At 32.0% G+C, this 19,386-nt stretch overlaps 1 non-coding gene across 1 annotated transcript; it reads right to left on the bottom strand.

The window, feature by feature from the left end:
- Positions 1–8,459: 8,459 nt before the first annotated feature.
- LOC114580900 lies at positions 8,460–8,565 on the bottom strand. The gene has a single exon (XR_003702575.1). It is a non-coding gene; the product is annotated as a small nucleolar RNA R71 (small nucleolar RNA).
- Positions 8,566–19,386: the final 10,821 nt, after the last annotated feature.

Below are 19,386 nucleotides of genomic sequence, written 5' to 3'. Positions count from 1 at the left end.
GAGTTTACAGTTAGTTTAGTATTAGTTTATATTTGTAAATGTAATAAATATGCTTTTTATTGAACTTCTTTATTCTTAATATAGATAATAAGTGTTGCTGCATCATGAACATCTAAGACCAAGAAGCGACTAATGGATAGAGTTCCAGGTTTAGAGTATTATGGGGGAAATAACATCAAATTCTAGAACCAATCACTCATTTATTTTTTAGCTTGTATTAGATAATCTAGGTATAGTTCCTATTTATTTTCCATATATTCTATCCATTCTACTACCAGTGGGTGATTACTTGATTGTTAGTAAGCAGCATAAGTGTGATATTGAAAATTTAAATATAAAATTGGAAAAAAATTGATTGTTTTTACTCTAAAGGAATTTAATTTGATAGTTGGCATGCAAGGATTGAGTAGATATGGGGTGAAACTTGATTATAATAAAATGTGGGTGAGGCAATGTGTTGAATGGGAATTATTTTATTTTCAAGCTGCCAGAAGCATTCTATCCTCTTTAATTTCTATTATTCAAGTTGATAAAACTTAAAGAAAGGGAAACTCTGTATTCTTAGCCTATGTGAGAGATTTGAACAAATCTACAAAGGATATCGAAGATGTTTTCTTAGAGAAAGAGTTAGAGTTCTATATTGAGGTAGTACTAGGTATATCTCCAATATTAAAGAACCCTTACCGAATGGCACCAACAAACTACAAAATTTGTAAATTTAATTAAAAAATGGGTTTTATGAGATTAAGTGGGTCCTCATAGGTAGCTTCTATGTTATTTTTAAAGAAGAAAGATGGGTCTTTGAGAATACGTATCAATTACCAAGAGTTAAATAAAGTTACTATGAAGAATAAGTATTTATTGCTTATGATTGATGATCTGTTTGAATAGAAAGAAGGCACGACTATGTTTTTTAAGATTAATTTGATATCATGATATCATCACTTAATGGTGAGAGTTGACGATGTAGAAAAAATGGGCCTTAATACTAAGTATAGGCATTATGAATTTTTTGTGGTACTGTTTGGAGTGACGAATGCACCAATCGTGTTTATGGATTTGATGAACTAGGTGTTTAGAGAATATTAAATTAGCTCATTAGTATATTTATCTATTATATTATAGTTTATTTAAAGACTGAAGAAGAGCATAAAAATCTTTTAAGAATGACATTAGAGACCTTAAGATGGCATCACACTATGGGAATTTAGCTTTTTGAGGTGGATGCCAATTCTGGTTTGTGGTGGATTCATGATGGAATTGATTATGCCATTAAAGAATACATTGCATATGTATTTTCGATGGTAAAGATCAATCATAATTTTTTTTTCATGGATGTATGATAAAAATTTTGCTGCAAATTATGGCGGAATATTTATCATACATTATGATGGAAAATTCTTTGCAAAGCCACCACCATTTGTGATGGATTTTTCCATTACAAACAATCATACTAGATCATCATATGAAAATCTATGACAAAAACTTTGTACCAAATACATCGAAAACCTTTAGCACAAAAAAAAAAACTCATGCTATATGTTATTGAGATTTCTAATAGTACAAATCTAAACTGTTTAAGAGAATTAATCAAATAAAATAATAAAAGGAAATAATAACCCAATAGTAACATTCCAATAGCTCAAATAAATAACAACATTTCTTAAAATTTTATAACTGTTATATCATTGTTAAAATTTTAATAATTCTTATACATCAAAAGAAATAAAATGCATCAAAAATGTTTTTACAGACACTCTAGGTGGAATATGTATCCTTGCCTTTATGCTTAGCTGATGTAGGCACATGTTGATTTCCACCAATCTGCTTTCTCAACCTCCTAAGCTCATTTAATATCTGAATGTTCATGCTCGCTTATATTTTTTATTGAAGTTACTGAACGACAAGAGGGGGGGTGAATAGTAAAAGTCTTTTTCTTAATAAAATTAACCTTAAACAAGAGTTCTAATTTTTTTGTTGTTTTTGAAATTTTAGAACAAAAATTTATGCAATTTTACTTTCACAAAATTTCACATGCAATAGATATGACAAATTTAAAAACATTTATAATTTTTTTAACTCCACTATCAAGTTATCCACTTGTTAGCTATATAAACTCTCTTGGCTGCCTTCGAAGTAGCTAGTAAAAGAAGAGGACTATCCATCGTATATGCTAGCTTGCAAGCCTAATCTATAAATCATCCATTCTTCATGCCACCTACCACTTACAACTAAATGCGATAGTCAGAAACATCTTTATATCCCTTAGAGGAACCTTCATCTAGATGGTTCAATAATCTCCTATACACTCCTTGAATTTACATAATTGCTTCCATAAACATTGACCAAGTACTCTAATGAAGTGGATCTAGTGTTCCCTGAATTTTCCTAGTTGTCATACCTAAGAAAATTTTAGAGAGACTCTAAATTCTAACTTTTACTAAGTGAATGAACTCTTCTACAAACATTACAAATGTGTTATTTATAGAAATACATATAAAATGGATTATGGCACCATAGCACTCGAGACACTTGCACCGCAATTTGACTGAAGGGTTTTCTCCACTGTAGTGCTAGCTGAGATGAACCCACTGTTTAATGAATCAATGCATCACTTCACTGGCATAATGTGTCCTCAGTGATTGTAATTGTAGCAATATAACACTATTGATGATTGATCGCTGTGGCATCCACATGACACTTCCTTAGCTTGGTAGAGTTAACTTTTGACACCATAACACAATTTGAATAGAGACTAGGCTTTGCAGTACTTACTCCTCTGACATTGTGGTCCTGTCCAAACAAAGACTAGATTTTACAGCACTGACTCCTCTAGCATTATGGCACTATCCATACAGAGATTAGGCACCTCCATGTTTATATTTTGGCACTCTGGTAGCTTCCATGATGGCACCATATCATTATTGTGTCTGACGCCGCCATGTTGTACTAGTACTTGAAAATTTTCTCATTTTCATTATTTTTCTATATAAATACAACAAAAACAACATATTTTTACTGAAAAATTAAAACATAAAACTTAATATTATTTACACTTAACATATTCTAATATGTAAAAATATTAACTATTATATATATGCTAACATGTAAAAAAATATACTATATATATACTAACATGTAAAAAAAGGAAGTATTGTATATATACGAACATCTAAAATAATTACTATGTGATTCACATTTACCTCCTAGCAATTAATCACTTGGTGATTCACTTTCATCAGACGATACCACATCCTCACTACAAACATCTTCAATATTTCCTCAATGTCTAAGTCTACCTCTTTTAATTGTAACTTGATTGCATTGGAAACAATTTGATTATCTACAACATTAACAAGCCCTTTTTAGTTTTACATATACTCTTCTTGATGTGCTACTGCTAATGATGTAGTATTTTTAGTAAACCTTTAGGTTTAGTTGTGATGACTAGGAGCCAATATTGCTTACCCCACGATTTGCCTAGATAGGTAACAAAGAATACTTGGGTAGCCTAGATAGCAAAGACAAATGGGTTATATGTTGCAAATCTAATTTTAGGGAATAGAATTTTGATGATAGCAAACATTTCTATTTTTTAACGACTGCCTTGCCTACTAACGTTTCAGGTCCACAAGATCAAATTGCAAATCAAACCAGCTCAAGATTAGGTAGATTAGGACTGAGTCAGCTTGTAATATATGTCAAGTGTCTTTTACATTTTCTTGATTCCATTGTAACTTTGTGGGTCCTGATACTATGTAACCTTGCACACACACTTGGGCAAAAAATTATGTCTATTGGTTTGTTTTTTCTGTTTTCATCATATCATCCGAAAAGATCCAAAAATTATCCTGGATGATCAATTAAAAACAAAAATCCTAATTAGGGCATCTTGGTTAAGATAGTCATAATTAAGCGAATCGTCCTAGACAATATTAGCATTGTCCGAGATGATAGGCTCAAATCAGAAAGAATCAGCTGCCATATCTATTTAGGCATCTTTTATTTTTGGACTTCATCTAGGACATAATCCTAGATGATGCAACATAAATGTGCCTAAATTAATTTGGTAATTAAGGAAAGAATTTAAGGTTTGAATTCTCGATCATATTATCCTAGACGATCACAAGATGTTTGGGATGATCAGTTCACAAACCTTAATTCTTTCTGAAGGTTAAAAATTAGCTTGGTTTCATTCAAGGTGATGCTCTGGATGATATATACTAAATTAAACTAATCATCATAGACGATCGTGAGATCGGCCTGGATGATCAAATTATTTTTTCATCATTTAGACATCCATTTACAGCGATGGCCTGGACAATATTTGATGACTTGAACTAATCGTACAAGATGATATCCTATCATCTTGGATGATCTGAACAAATTAACATTCTAATCATCCAGACTCTTATAAATTGTCCTAGGTGATTGAGCTAAATTTGAACTAATCATACAGAATGATCTGTCGATCATCCTAGATGATAATTTTAGTTTGTTACAATTAAGAGAAAATATAAAGTTTTTCTATATAAGACCTCTTATTTTACCCAAGAGACTATCTTTTGCTACTGTCCTAACCTGAGAGATCTAAGAGGAGAGGGAGAGTAAGGGAGAGAGAGAGAGGATCTTGTGAGGGAGAGTGTGTGAGGGGTTTCACAAAGGTTGCTCCAAGAAAGGATCCATATTATCTTCTCTGGTTGTCATCCCTAGTTCCTTGGGGGTTCTAGAGAGGTTTACTTCAATAACTAATCAAGGTTTTCTACCTGCTTCTAGAGGAAGAAAAAGGAGTTGGGTTCTCTGCTTGCTTCTGGAGGGAGCAAAAGGAGTTAGGTTCTCTGCCTACTTCTGGAGGAAGCAAAAGGAGTTGGGTTCTCTGCCTTATCGGGGTTGGTGGAAAGTAGTTTTTTGTTCAGGGCTTCTTCGCCTTATTGTGGGGGAAAAAGTAGAGAAACTGAGTTTAGTATAATACCCAGAGAAGAGGCTTCGAGGAGTGGACGTAGGTCAAGTTGACCGAACCACTATAAAATATGATGTGTTATTTCTTATTATTCTTCCATATTTAATTTTTGCACTTCATTTCTCTTATGGTGAATCTTGGTTTGGTTTAAGATTGTGTCTTTGTTTGGAGAAATTCTTAAATACCAATTCACCCCCTCTTGGTTATCCTCGGGACTAGCTCATAACAGCCTAACATCCCTGATAAACTTTCATCATATTTTCCATATCTTTTACCTCTCTTTACTTCTATAATACCATAAAGTGAAATGACCCTTATTCCTCTATTTTGCACTGGATCAAACCAATCATAATTAAAAAGATTCAAGTTATTCACTGGACTAGGATATTACAATTGTAGTACTTCCTGCAATACCCCATAATATTCTCAATCATCACTATTTGATTATTCCATTTCATACATACTTCATAGTTTTTTTATTTTCAACCTTCACACCAAGCTTTAGTTTGAAATATGTAACCATTGACAATAAAAATTGGCTAATATTTTACTCCTCTCATAGGTCTCCTTGCTATATTCATTAATCCTTGCTCTTGCGAATCTTTGGCTTCATTGTAAACCTGATTGGTGTAGAAAGTGTATCTATGTTATTATCATTTTTACTATGTTAATTGAATATATATAAGGCTAATGTGACTTGTTAAAATATATATCATTTATTTAAACTATTTTAGAAATTTAGATTCTACTATCTTTTTTTGCTCTAATAGTGAAATTGAAGTTAAACCCATAACGAATTTCGTTCAAAAGTTTTAAATTTAGAGTCTTTATGTATGTGCCTATAAACTTTTCAGTATTTTAACTTTAACTTACCTAAGATATGGCTCAATTTTAGCACAATTAAGCAATGTACAATGATGTAACTCATTTCTCCTTATCTGTCAACTAACACATAGTATAAGAGCCTACTACCTCACCAAATCCATTGAATACTAATATATTATTAATAGATGGACATACATCTGGATTACCCAAATTTTGATGTACAATATTCCTTGTTGATTGTAACTCTCTCATAAAGTAGTATGAGCAAAATTGAGTAGTCTCATACATCGAGTATGATTTATATAATAATCCTTTTAGACATGCTTTGTTCTTTATAGTCTTCTTAAGTTTATTTAATTACCAAAATGATGTATGGTTATGAATTTAAAGCTTACTAATAATATTTGATATGCTATGTTTTCATAAAATGACCTCTCAAAAGGATACATCCACCGCTATTAAATATGTCCACTGATAAGTGTAAATAATGTGTTATTTTATGTGTTATATTTTTAGTGAAAATATATTATTTTAGTTGTATTATGTAGAAACAATATATAAAAAGAATAAAATTCTAAGTTTTATATAGCATCACTGTGTCAAAACAAACAAAGCTTCAACACCATCTAGGACTTACTGGAGTGCCAGAATATCAACATTGCAGCTCCAACCTCTCGGTTAGAAAATGATGCAGCGTCAAAAGTTAAGCTTTTAAGCACCATTTTCTTTGTCGTCAAGCATCATAGTGTTAGACTATGTTGCGCTTTTGCTCCCAAATTGCTCATTTGGTGCCACAACATTTCAGTCAGCAGCACCGCGGAGTAGCAGCTATTACTTCCAAGGCAATAATCTGGCTGGAAAATGACTTGACTGCTCACTAAATAACTTATCCACATAATAAAGAACTGCTACGAAATAAGAAAAGTAGTGTCGTGGAACAAGAAAAGCAGTACGATATCAGTTCATTTATTTGATACAACGACACTGATATTTTAAGCGACACTGCACCAGATGCCTAATTTATATTTTCATAAATAAAATACTTCATTATATTTGTAAGAGTGTTTAGTTACTTTAATAATTTTATTATAATTTAGAGTGCTTCTTTGAAACTCTCTTATGGTGATAATTAAAGAAATTTATAGAAATACTTGATATCATCATTAGAGTGTTTGGCTTTTATTTATGGAAACAAATCTGTAAGTAAAGAGATGGAGTGTAGAGGAGATATATTAAACCTATCTAGTGTTATTTATCTCTTTTATTTTCTTTTTATCATGCTATTAAAGAAAATAAGTTTGCTTCAATTTTACTCCATGTTTGGATAAATTCTCTTATTTTGAATTGAAGATGTAAGAATCATATGCAATTCTAATGAATTCTCTTATTCTGTAAATGATTAAAAAAATATATTTTTAGTATTACTAGATCCTCATTTAATACACATAGTGTCCGAATATGTAGTTAAAATTATGTGTAATATGGGGCCTTGATGGAGAAAAGCAGGCATAACCAAGTATATTAAATTAATATGCATCATACCTTGGCATAGGGTATGAAATATACTAAATTTGTAAAGAAATGATATAAATATAGGAAATTTGTGGACATCCTTTGTTCCTACAAGCTTTACAGAGATCTAGGAATGCATATGCTTTGAATAACATCATAATTAAAAGAGTTTCATTTGGAAAATATTTTATTTACATTCATCAATCCAAAATATTATATCCACTTCATATATTCATTACTTTTTATCTAATTTTATTTAAGTGATTAAATCTTCACAAAATCTATTTTTATCAAGTAGGATAATTATTATTATTTTAGTAGATAGTATTAGTGTTTGAAAGTAAGCATATATTCCTCATGGGATCGATAGTCAACTCTATCACTATGTTACTTAATTTATTATGTATACTTGCGTATATTAAGTGAGTTTTTTTATAATTTATTCTATATCAAAGAAAGCCTAAGCGTTGTTAGAGATTAATAGAGCCCTATATTATTTCACAATTCTATAGGTTACTCCGCAACTCTCATTATTTTGTGGCGCAATTGTTGGGGAAGTATCTTTCTTCTTGTCAAATTCTCACTATATTGTTGAATTAATTATATTGTAATACCTACTTATATTTTTCTTAATTTTATTTTACTTTTATTTTTTGTAAATTTTTTGTTGCATGCTTTACAACCATAAAAAGGATTTTTTGTCATTTGATCATGAAATTGAGAGAACCCTTTTTGAATTAAGGAAAACCAAAAGATTTGAAAAATGGCTGAACCTGAGTTAGAGAAAAATTATTCTAGACCTCTTAAAGATTATATAAATCCTTTAGTAGATAGAATTCATTGGAGCATAAATATACCTGCAATCCAATCTAATAATTTGGTTAAATATCATACTAGTTATCATTCAAATGGTTAAAAATTATTAGTTTAAGGGAACCCCTATAGAAGATCCCAATTTACATTTAGGCATTTTTCTAAAAAATTGTGTAACATTTAAGTACTGTAGTGTTAATGATGATGCTATTAGACTCATTGTTTCATTTTGCTCTAAGTGATAAAGCTAAATTGTGATTAAATTCTTTATCCTCAGGTTTAATAACTATTTAGAATGAGTTAGCTCATACATTTTTTACTAAATAATTTTCAGCTTAAAAAATTTTCAAGCTTCAAAATTACATAACTTCTTTTTCTCAATTTGAAGGAGAATCCCTTTATGATAATTGGGATAGATTTAAAGAAATTCTTAGAAAATGCCCACATTATGTATTTCCTGATTGATTGATTATTCAAAAATTTTATAATTGATTAGTAGGATCTCTTAGAGCCATAATTTATATTGTAGCTGGAGGATCATTAATATCTAAGCCATTTCAAAAAGCCTATAAATTAATAGAGGAAATGACCACTAATAATTTCTAGTGGCCTCCTGATAGGGTAAATCCTAAAAAAGTAGCTATAATTTATTTATATGATGCTTTATTAATCTTGATTGCATTTGTTGCTGTAGTTTTAAAAAAAAAATTAAATACAATAGGAGTAAATTTTGGTTATGGAACTGAATTAGTTAGAGAGAAAAATTCAATTGAAGATAATACTATAAAAGGGGTAGAAAATATTAATGTAATTGGAAGGCAAAATATTCTCTATTTTTATATGTATAATCCATGTTGGAGAAATTATCTTAATTTTAATTGGTCAAATAATTTGGGCGGTAATCAATGGAATAATAGTATAATAATCAAGGAGTAAATTCGAACAATTCTCAACAACCAATTGTTAATTCTAGACCTACATATCCTCAAGGATTTAATCAAAATAATCTATTTGGAAATCAAAAAAATAACATTTGAAGTTGTAGTTATGTAATTGGGAAATAAAATATAAAATCAAGCTGCTTCTATTAAAAATTTATAGACCAAATTAAGCCATCATGCAATTTCAGTTTGTAGAAGACTTCTTGGATCTTTATCGAGTAATACTAAAGTTAACCCAAAATAAAAAAAAATTATAATGGAATTGAAGTGAAGAATGGAAATAATTTACCTTAACCAAATTGAAAATTCTAGGCAAATCTAACTGAAGACTAAAATTAACATTGTAGGCAACTCAAAAAAAGGATTAGTAAGTGATTAAGTCTTGTTGAATAAATTAGCTCTTCAAGGTATGTAACCTAATTGATAGTTTGAATATATAGGCAGGGTAGTTTGATTTTCATAAAAAAAACTTTGGAGATGTAAAGCGCCATAACATTACCATTAGCGCCATAATGATGAGCCTGGACTAAGTGGTTGGGAGATTCAAATTTTAAAACATCCTCTTACTTAAACATTATAAAAAAGTTATTTTGGAAATTTCTCTATCAATCCATGTTAGTTTTTGAATATATTATTACCTTTCTCTTCTTGGAATTTTAACTTTAACAATGGGAGAACCAAGCAAAGGCATTCCTCCTTTAGGAATAAGAGGGAAAAACATTTGAAAAATAAAGATTCCTTTTCTCTTCTCCACATGCAAGGTTATGCTATTATTAATAAAATCCATATATTTCATGATAAAGTTCATAAATATTCAAGAATATACAAAACATATATGAAGAAAATGCATAAATGTGATTTTTTATGCTACAAATTTCAGCCTGGTTAAGATATTTTACTATTTTATTACAGGAAGAAGTTTTTGTCAAGAACAAAATAAATATGGATGAATTAACTCATACAATGTTATCAAAATATATCTTAATGGTGCCATCAGCATTCAAGATAAGAAAACTTTTCATATTTTCAAGGTCAATGGTCATAGATTAAAACCATGTGAAATAGATATATAAGGAAGTTATGAATTTAATAAAAAGAGAGGGTGTGTTTGTGTATCTTTGTTTGACTTCTTATCTTTAGAAGATAAATTAGTTAGGTGAGAAATTGAAATATGTAGGTGTGCATGTTTTTACCATTATTGGAGGGAACCCAATTGATATGCTATGCATATTGCTTAGTGCACTAGTTATCCTATAATCAATGTTATGTATGTGATGTTTTGTTATATTCTATTAACACATATTTTATGCACCTTTTTATCATTCATATGAAAGCGTGTAGTGTTAATTATTGTTTGTGTTTCTTTTATTTACATTTCATTAAAATTCCCCTTATGTTTAATTTTTTTGTATTTTATTTATTTAATTAACTTTAATAAAAATGATAATTTAAAATTATATAAATTTAGAATAATAATAGAACCCTAAATCATAGTTTAAATGTTTCTTTGGAATAGTAGGAATGAGGCTAAGCATGATAATACTTTTATGAAAGCCTCATATGTTGTCCTCAATGTTAAGGATAGAGTGAGACAATTATCTTTGGCTAAGTTGATTAGTTTGGATTTTCTTAACAACTCCTCTCAAATTGCCGAGCAATTTGGCATTTCAAGTGCTGGGCCTAATAGTTAGTTATCTAAAGACATTTTAGTTAGATGGATTAAACCGAGAATGGGTTGCTACAAACTTAATACTTATGGTGCGTTCAAAAGGTTAAAAGTTGGTTATGGTTCATCTGTGACTTCATTGGCCATATTTTTGCATCTTTTATAGGTCCCTATGATATTACCACTGCGATTATGGCTGAAACTCAGGCTTTAAAGTATGGGTTACAATTATGTATCTCACTCAGGATTACTAATATTTGTATTGAAACTGATGCTAAGCTCGTAATTCATTTTATTTTTGAAAAAGGTATCACTAATTCTTCTTATTTCTATATTATTAGAGAGATTAAACAGTGGTTGTATCTTATTAATTGTTATATTAATCATATTAATAGAGAGGGAAATGCTACTGCTTATTATTTAGCTAATTTAGGTTCTAGTATATTAGATTTTATGGAATTTGTGGGATCCTCTATTCCACCGAGATTGCTGGGTTTAGCTAGGCTAGATTGTATGGGCATCCCTTGTGTTAGAGTTTCTTAGTTCATTTCTTATTGGTTCTTGCCTGTTTTATTTTTATGTTGTTCATGGGATATCTACCTCTCAGTTTGGCTCTATTTCTTATTGGTTCCCTCAGTTGTTGGTAATTGATATGGTTTGTTGGTTGGTTATTTTGATTTCTTCCTGTATGGAGGGGATCTTAGTGGGGCTTTACTTAATGCTGCCTTTATATTTTGTTCAGCATTATGTGGGCTGGTTCTTTTAAGGATTTGGGTTGGTTCCTCTTCAAGCTGGGAAAGAGTTACGTATTGATGGGTTGATTCATTTGAATATTACTATTATTTTGTATTTCTTTTTAAGTGGTAGGACATATATAATGGTGTTATTGCGTCCATGGGTTTACCTTGTTTGAGGATTATTCAGTCTCCTGGTATTTTGGTGATTCATATTCTGCTTCCCTGGAAGTTTTTTTTTTTTGGGAAATCACACTGTTTGGCACAAAATAATGCAATCTGAATCCCTTTTGGTTTTGGTTTTTCTATACTTAGTTATTAGTAATATTTGCTTTATTGTTCTTTTACATTTAGTTGATGATTATAACATGGCTAATTACTTGTTTCTCTATAAAGCTGTTAGGCTGCAGATGGATTTCTTAAGAGATACCAGCATCCTTTAGTTTTTAATTTTGATTACTTCCAAACCTATATATATATATATATATAGTTCTGTCTCCTTTCTCTCTTTGGGGTTTTTTCCTGAGTTTTTGGTATGAGATGATGACGGTTCCGTCATCATCACATCCTTTAACGTCAGGCATGGATGGTAAATCTCGGTCTTTTAAAGATGTCCTTGCTGGGGGATCTCTTTCTGCTCCGAAGCTGAGTTTCGTTCATGCTTCGTATAAAGGAGCTCTGGCTTTACTTTTCGAGGAATCCGTTGTTGATCAGCTTGCTGCTCCTTTTGCCTTTACTTTAGTTGGTAAATTTATTTTAAGAAGGCCTAATCTTGACACGATTCGTAAGTTTTTCTTTAACCTCAAGCTTTCAAGTTCCTTTCATGTTGGATTACTTGACCAAAGACACATTGCTATTCAACTTTCGAATGATCTAGACTACAGTCATATTTTTTCAAGAAGAGTGTATTACATTCAAGCTTGTCAAATGAGATTGTTGAAGTGGACTCCTGATTTTGATGTGATCAGGGAGGAATCACCAATAGCTCCTGTTTGGCTAGCTTTTCCTAACTTGAGACTGCATTTTTTTAACCAACAGATTTTATTTGGTTTAGCTTCAATTTTTGGCCATCAGCTTCAAACTGACCAAGCTACTGCGTCAGTCTCTCGGCCTTCAGTGGCTAGGGTGTTAGTCGAACTTGATGTTTCTAAAAAATATCCTAATGAAATTTGGTTAGGCTCTGAGGTAAAAGGATATTTTCAAAAAGTTGAAATAGAAAATTTGCCTATATTCTATTATTTCTGTAAAATGCACGGTCATGCTGCCAGTGAATGTTTTAAAAAAGTTCCTAATCTACGTGTTGCTAAGAAGTCTAGTACTCAATCAGATGAGGTGTGTGCTGAAAAGGGTAAGGAAAAACCGTTGGAGCATATTGAAAATCTATCATGTCCTGTGAATGGGATTAATGGGAAAACTAAAGCAAGGCCGTTTGAGGTTTTAATTCATAATTGTATAGATCAGGAAATTATTAAAAAGAATGGTGAGGATGTGGAATCTCTAAAGAGTGTGGAGAATGTTAATAATAATATTGATGTTAATGGGTTAGATAATATGGTTATTTCTCATGCTTGTAATGTTGTGGTTCCTGTTACTAATGCTGATGTTAGTATGGCTACGATTGTTGAACAGGAAAACATTGCTTTATATGTGCATCTGATTGGGGAGGAAGCTGAAAAAACTAATGTTTCATGTGAGGAAGGAGAAATTAGTCCCATTCTTCATCCGCTGGCTAACTCTGCTACTTTGAAAGGTACGAGCATTCAGGGTATTGAAAATTTGAGTGATGATGGTAAGCTTATGGAAGATGATGGCTCTACTCTAAATTTGGAGGGTAAGTCTCCTACTCATTCTCATTATAATAGCGATGCTTTTACTGATTATGAAGATATGGATATTAATGCCAAATGTCATGCTATGTCTGACAATGATAAGAGTTATAGTAAAGTTCGGAGTAAAAAAGGTAGGAAACTTAAGAATGTTGTTGTGCAGCCTGCTAGGAACACTAGGTCTAATACTTCGCATTAATTGTTTTTTATGTTTAATATGATTATTTGGAATGTTAGGGGTATTGGATGCCCTTCGTCTCGTACCCGTGTTAAGAACTTATGTCGTGTACACAATATTACTATGCTTATTCTGCTTGAGCCTCTCATTGCTTCTTCCAATTTACTTAAAACTTGTCGGTTTCTGGGCTTTCATAATGCTATTTCTAATATCTCCAACAAAATCTGGATTTTTTTGGAAAAATCCGATTATTCTGGATGTTATTGGGGACCATGTTCAAGTCCTGCATTGTAAAATTGAGGTGTTTAATGTTCAATGCTTTGCTTCTTTTATTTATGCTGCTTCATCTCTTTACAATAGAAAAGCCTTATGGGAGTCTCTCATTGATTTTCATAGTTTATGTAATCTCCCTTGGCTTGTGGGTGGAGATTTTAATGCGATTACTTGTACTACTGAAAGGATGGGTTGTTCCAGCCCTTCTCAACGTTCTATGGATGATTTTAATAACATGAATTTATCATGTAATTTGATTGACATTGGTTTTGTTGGAGATATTTTCACTTGGAATAGGGGTCATTTATGGCAAAGACTTGATCGTGTGCTTTTTAATGATGCTTGGATTAATTTCTTTAATTCCACTAATGTGCAACATCTTTCTAGGACCTTATCGGATCACTCTCCCTTCCTGATTAATATTAAGCACTCGTTGTATAATGCTCCCTCTCATTTTAGATTTCAAAATATGTGGTTGCTTAATAATTCTTTTTTGGATACAGTTTATAATAATTGGAATGCTCCCCTTCATCCTGATAATGATGTGAGAGGTATGGTGAGGTTTTAGTTTAAGCTTAAAAGATTAAAACAAGTCCTGAACTGGTGGAATAGGCATGTCTTTAAGAATATCTTCACTAATATTCTTCAAGCTGAAAATCTCGTTAATGTGACTGAAACCTCATATAGAACTGATCCTTCTATGGCTAACTTACTGCTCCTTAATAAATACAAAGTTGATTTGATTAATTATCAGAATCAGGAAGAAGTTTTTTGGAAACAAAAAGCGGCTGCTAAACATTTGGGTGAAGGTGATAGGAACACCAAGTATTTTCATGCTATTGTTAATCGTAAACGTATTAAAAATTCTACCATTAAAGTTCAAAAGGATGATGGATCCTTTACTGACAATATTTTGGAGCTGAAAAATTTAGCGCTTGATCATTTTCAAAATTTGTTTAACAAGAACTTTTCTTCTAATATTGATATGGAGTTGTCTTTTATTCCTAATATTGTTTCTACTGAGGATAATCTTCTTCTTTCGAGTCCTCCGACTTTGGAGGAGGTTAAGAAAATTATGATGGAGATGAACAGTGACTCAGTGGCGGGCCCTGATGGGTTTACCACTTTGTTTTTTCAAAAAGCTTGGAACATTATTTGTGGAGACATTTTTAATGCGGTTCTTAATTTTTTTGATGGTTCTCCTATGCCTAAATTTTTTTCTTCTACTTCCTTAGTTCTCATTCCTAAAAATAATTCTACCAAGACATGGAATGACTTCCGTCCGATTAGCCTTTGCACTTGTTTTAATAAATTGGTTTCTAAACTTATTGCTAACCGTCTTTCTATGGTTTTACCTAACATTATCTCTCCTTATCAGATGGGTTTTGTGAAAGGGAGAGCTATCACTGATATAATTTTGTTGGCTCAAGAACTTGTGCATGATTTGGATGTTAAAGCTAGGGGGGTAATGTTATTATCAAGTTAGATATTACTAAAGCATATGATAACATTGATTGGAATTTTATTTATTTAGCCCTTGAGTTGTTTGGTTTTAATTCTGCTTTTATTTCCATCATTAAAATCTGTATTAACAACATCTATTTTCCCCTTATTATTAATGGTTCTAATCATGGTTTCTTTAAGTCCTCTAATGGTTTGAGACAAAGTGATCCTATTTCGCCTGTCCTTTTTATTATTGCCGCTGATATTTTGTCTAGGGGCATCTCTAATTTGTTTCAAAGACACCCTAATCTTTATTTCAAAACGTTAGGTGGTTTCGCCATTTCTCATTTATGTTTTGCGGATGATTTTATCATTTTTACTAATGCTACCATCAATCGTATTCATAGAATTAATGATTTTTTAAACAAGTTTGAGAACATGAGTGGTCTTTCTTTTAGTAAGAACAAAAGCTGTTTTATTACTTCTAATAGGATTTCTAATGATTGTATCTTAGCCATCCATAATGCTACTGGCTTTGTGCATTCTAATTTACCGATTAAGTATCTTGGTGTTCCTCTTTTTAAAGGGAGGAAGACTTCTTTTTTATTTAATGATCTTATTGCCAATGTTCAGTATAAGTTGCAATCTTGGGAATCTAATTTCCTTAGTTTTGATGGTAGACTTACTCTTATTAAAAGTGTTCTTTGTGCTCTTCCTGTTTATAGTTTTCAAACTATTGCCCCTACTAAAACTGTTTGCAATAGAATTCATAATTTGTTGAATAAGTTTTTCTGGCGTGGCACTTCTTCTACCTCTAAGATCAATTGGGCCAAATGGGTTTCTTGTTGTGGTGTTAAGGAGGAGGGTGGCCTTGGTTGTAAGAACCTTTAGGATCTTGCTAAAGCCTTTTCTTTTAAGCTTTGGTTTAAATTTCTGTCTAAAGATAACCTTTGGGCTCTTTTCATGCATGCTAAGTATGGTAATGGTAATCACTCTTCAAACATTTGCTCCAAGAATGGTATTTCTAGAGTCTTGAGAAGGATGTGTAAGCTTAAGTGGGAGGTGATCCCCCTTTTTTCTTGGGGTCTGGGGGTTGGCAATTTATTCTTTTGGCAAGATAAATGGCTCGGAAATGATTCTATTGATAATATTTTGAATACTTCTTCGATGTCCACGCTTAAAGTGAATGCGTTTTTTAATAACAACTGTTGGGATATCAATAAGATTTCTAATGAGGTCCCGGATTGTATTAAAGATAAGATTCTTAAGGTGCCTATTAATATTAAGTCTAAGGACGTTATTATGTTTAATGCTGCTAAGGATGGTAAATTCTCTCTTAAAAATGCTTGGCACGCTTTTAGAATTAAAGGTGAATGTGATTCTTTATACACTAAGATTTGGAATAAAAATATCCCCACTTCTATTTCTATTTTCGTTTGGAGAGCCTTACATAGGTTTCTTCTCTCTCCCTCTCACAATGATAAACCTCTAATTATCTTTAAGTCCTTTATTTTAAAGTAGTTGAATTTATGCTCAATTTTGTGATTACATGACATTTTAAAGTGGCAAATTTAATTACTTTGAAATTCAAATATAATATCTTATCACGTGTGTGTGTGTGTATGTGTGTGTGTGTGTATACACACAATTAAAATGTCGCATGTGAATCGTTGGTTTAAAAAACTTGACTAAATATCCATCGTTAAATTCTTTAACTATATTCATGTACCTTCTTTCATCTTCAAATTGAAATTGAGCACCGCGTTATCTATACATCTACTGCCAAACCAATATCTCATTGTTCTTCCTTTGGTCGTATCAACGCATCCTTACACCTTCTTTCATATACTTACGAACACATGTCCGCCTGTTCTGTCATTCCTATCGTCCGTCATTGCGACTCTCTGCTCGCCGAATTCTGAAAAACATCCCGTTTTAAAAGGTGAACTAAATTTTTATGGACATCTGCTCTGCTCGTCCCTCGCATTTGGCTTCTTCACCTCGTCGAAGCCACTCGCCCAGGCCACGTGTCTCCCGCGCTTCCCCATCACATACTTTAATGTTTTCCCCTTTTAAGCACTTAATTTCTACTGCACCTCGTTTTCTAGGGTTCACAATTCGGCGGTGATCTCTTTATCTCCTTTATCCCGCCGCATTCTCTTCTCTTACATACCCATGTTTTTTCTTCGTGATTGTCGTTTTGTCGTTGGAGTAAATTACTTCGTCGCCGACACCACCAATACTTCGATCGGATTCGACATTGTGCCAAGTCGATGACAAAAAACCTTCCGGACGCCTATGCAAAGATGAGAACAGCTTCAATCTAGTTGAAAAGCTTCATATCTCTCCTCTACCCCAAAATTCCCACTCCGCACTTCCTCTCTTACGCTCTATATCGTCCATTGCCGGCAAAAAAGATGCACATTACCTTCTATTGGGTCAAAACCGTCACGATCCTCGTAGATTTGTGGCGCACCGATTCCTGGATTTCCTACCTGCTCTCCCTTATCGCTCTTTTACTCGCATCTGCCTTCTACTAGTTCTTCAAAGACCGCCTCATCCTTTTCCTAAATGATGAGAAAGCAAATTGTCGATATCACGTTAAACATTCTATATAATATTGTGAATATTTGGTGAATTTATTCATCATAATGATGCTGAATTACATAACATCTGCTACATAGTAATTTTTTCCATTCAATATGGTTTTAATTTCATCTTTAGATTTTCTGATGAACTGTCTGTTATCCATTTGTCATGAGTTTTCCCGATGAAATTCATGTGGTCTTTCTGCTTTGTTATGTATCTCTTTGATATAAATATATTAATCATGAAAATTAAATTTAATGTTCCTAAACCCTTAAATTATATAAATATATATTTTCTGTTCCTGCTTTTTGCTTATAAATGCTCATATATCACTTACTACATTTTTAAGATATGTAGGATTTATGAATATAGTCTAGTTTATAGCAAATTGGATTCAGATTATAGTTTGTATTAGTTTTCAAGTGCAGGCTTATTAGTTTTGACTTGAGCATTATGGATATGAACCAGTGGCTTTTCATAACTTTTAAATTTGATGGTTTTGGAACAATGAAAGATTGAGGATAAGGGATTGCGATGAAAGACATGAAGTTGATATTAAAACTAGATAATGTAGTAGCAGATTGTGGCACATGACTAGACAAGAATCCTCTCAATCAAGCATGTACAGTGATACCTGATGCTGAGAAGAATTCGAATTGCTCTGCACTTGCAAGTGGTGGTGAACCTGAATTTTGAGTTAAATTGCTCTGCACTTACAAGTGGTGGTTAACACGAATTTAGAGTTAAATTACAATCATAAGAGATGGACTGTGAAATTTATGAACTCAGATGACTGAAATGTAAATTTTGAAGCTATGATGAATGTTTTGAACTTGCAGTTGCCAAATGATTGAAGTTGACAGCATGTATTTGGTACTTTCTGATCAGCCACTATCATGTAATTAATTTTCATCTCGATTCTTAGCTAACTAGAAATCAAATACAATTTTCTGAAATCTGATTTGCTTACTGCTATATTAATGGTGATTCCTGTGAAACTAAAAAAAAAACTAAGTAAACGCATCTTCTATTCTAAGTGAACTGGAACCTCCAACAAGTATTTTATGCAATTTTCTCTTCCATCACCGAAATTATGAGAAAAAAATGTTCATACATAAATTTCTCAAGTAAATTGCACACCGCAATTAAAGCCTTTCTCGGGTATACCTCATTCAATGAGTGATATTGAATGGCAGTTCCAGCATTACAACTAACGTTTGAATTGACTGATTGACCTCAGCTCTGTGATCCAGTGCATTGACAAAACTTAAATAATTGTTTTATTTCTACTGTTTTTAACCTTAAAGAATGACACTGATGAAGTATAATATGAATTTTCAGGGACTGATTAAGATAGTTTGTCATCTTCCACATTAGTTAAAAGTAGGGAACTTGTAGATCTTGTTTTCATTTAATATTGCATGTGCTTCTACTATTTAAAACTGTTGAGGGAATGTTGTATGCTAGATTACTTTGATTGATTGCATTGTTCTGGGCTTCATGCCATTTGAGCTGGTGAATAACCTCCACTGTCATCTTGGCATAATTTATACATCTTTGAACGATTGTTTCTTGCATTTATACTTCAATATGAATTTCACAGTAAGTTTTGTTTTATTTTTGCAG

This window comes from Dendrobium catenatum, unplaced genomic scaffold (genome assembly GCF_001605985.2).
Source record: "Dendrobium catenatum unplaced genomic scaffold, ASM160598v2 fragScaff_scaffold_1390, whole genome shotgun sequence".
Lineage (NCBI taxonomy): Eukaryota > Viridiplantae > Streptophyta > Magnoliopsida > Asparagales > Orchidaceae > Dendrobium > Dendrobium catenatum.
The sequence above is the reverse complement of the archived record's forward strand: the minus strand, read 5'-3'. Positions and strand labels throughout refer to the sequence as shown.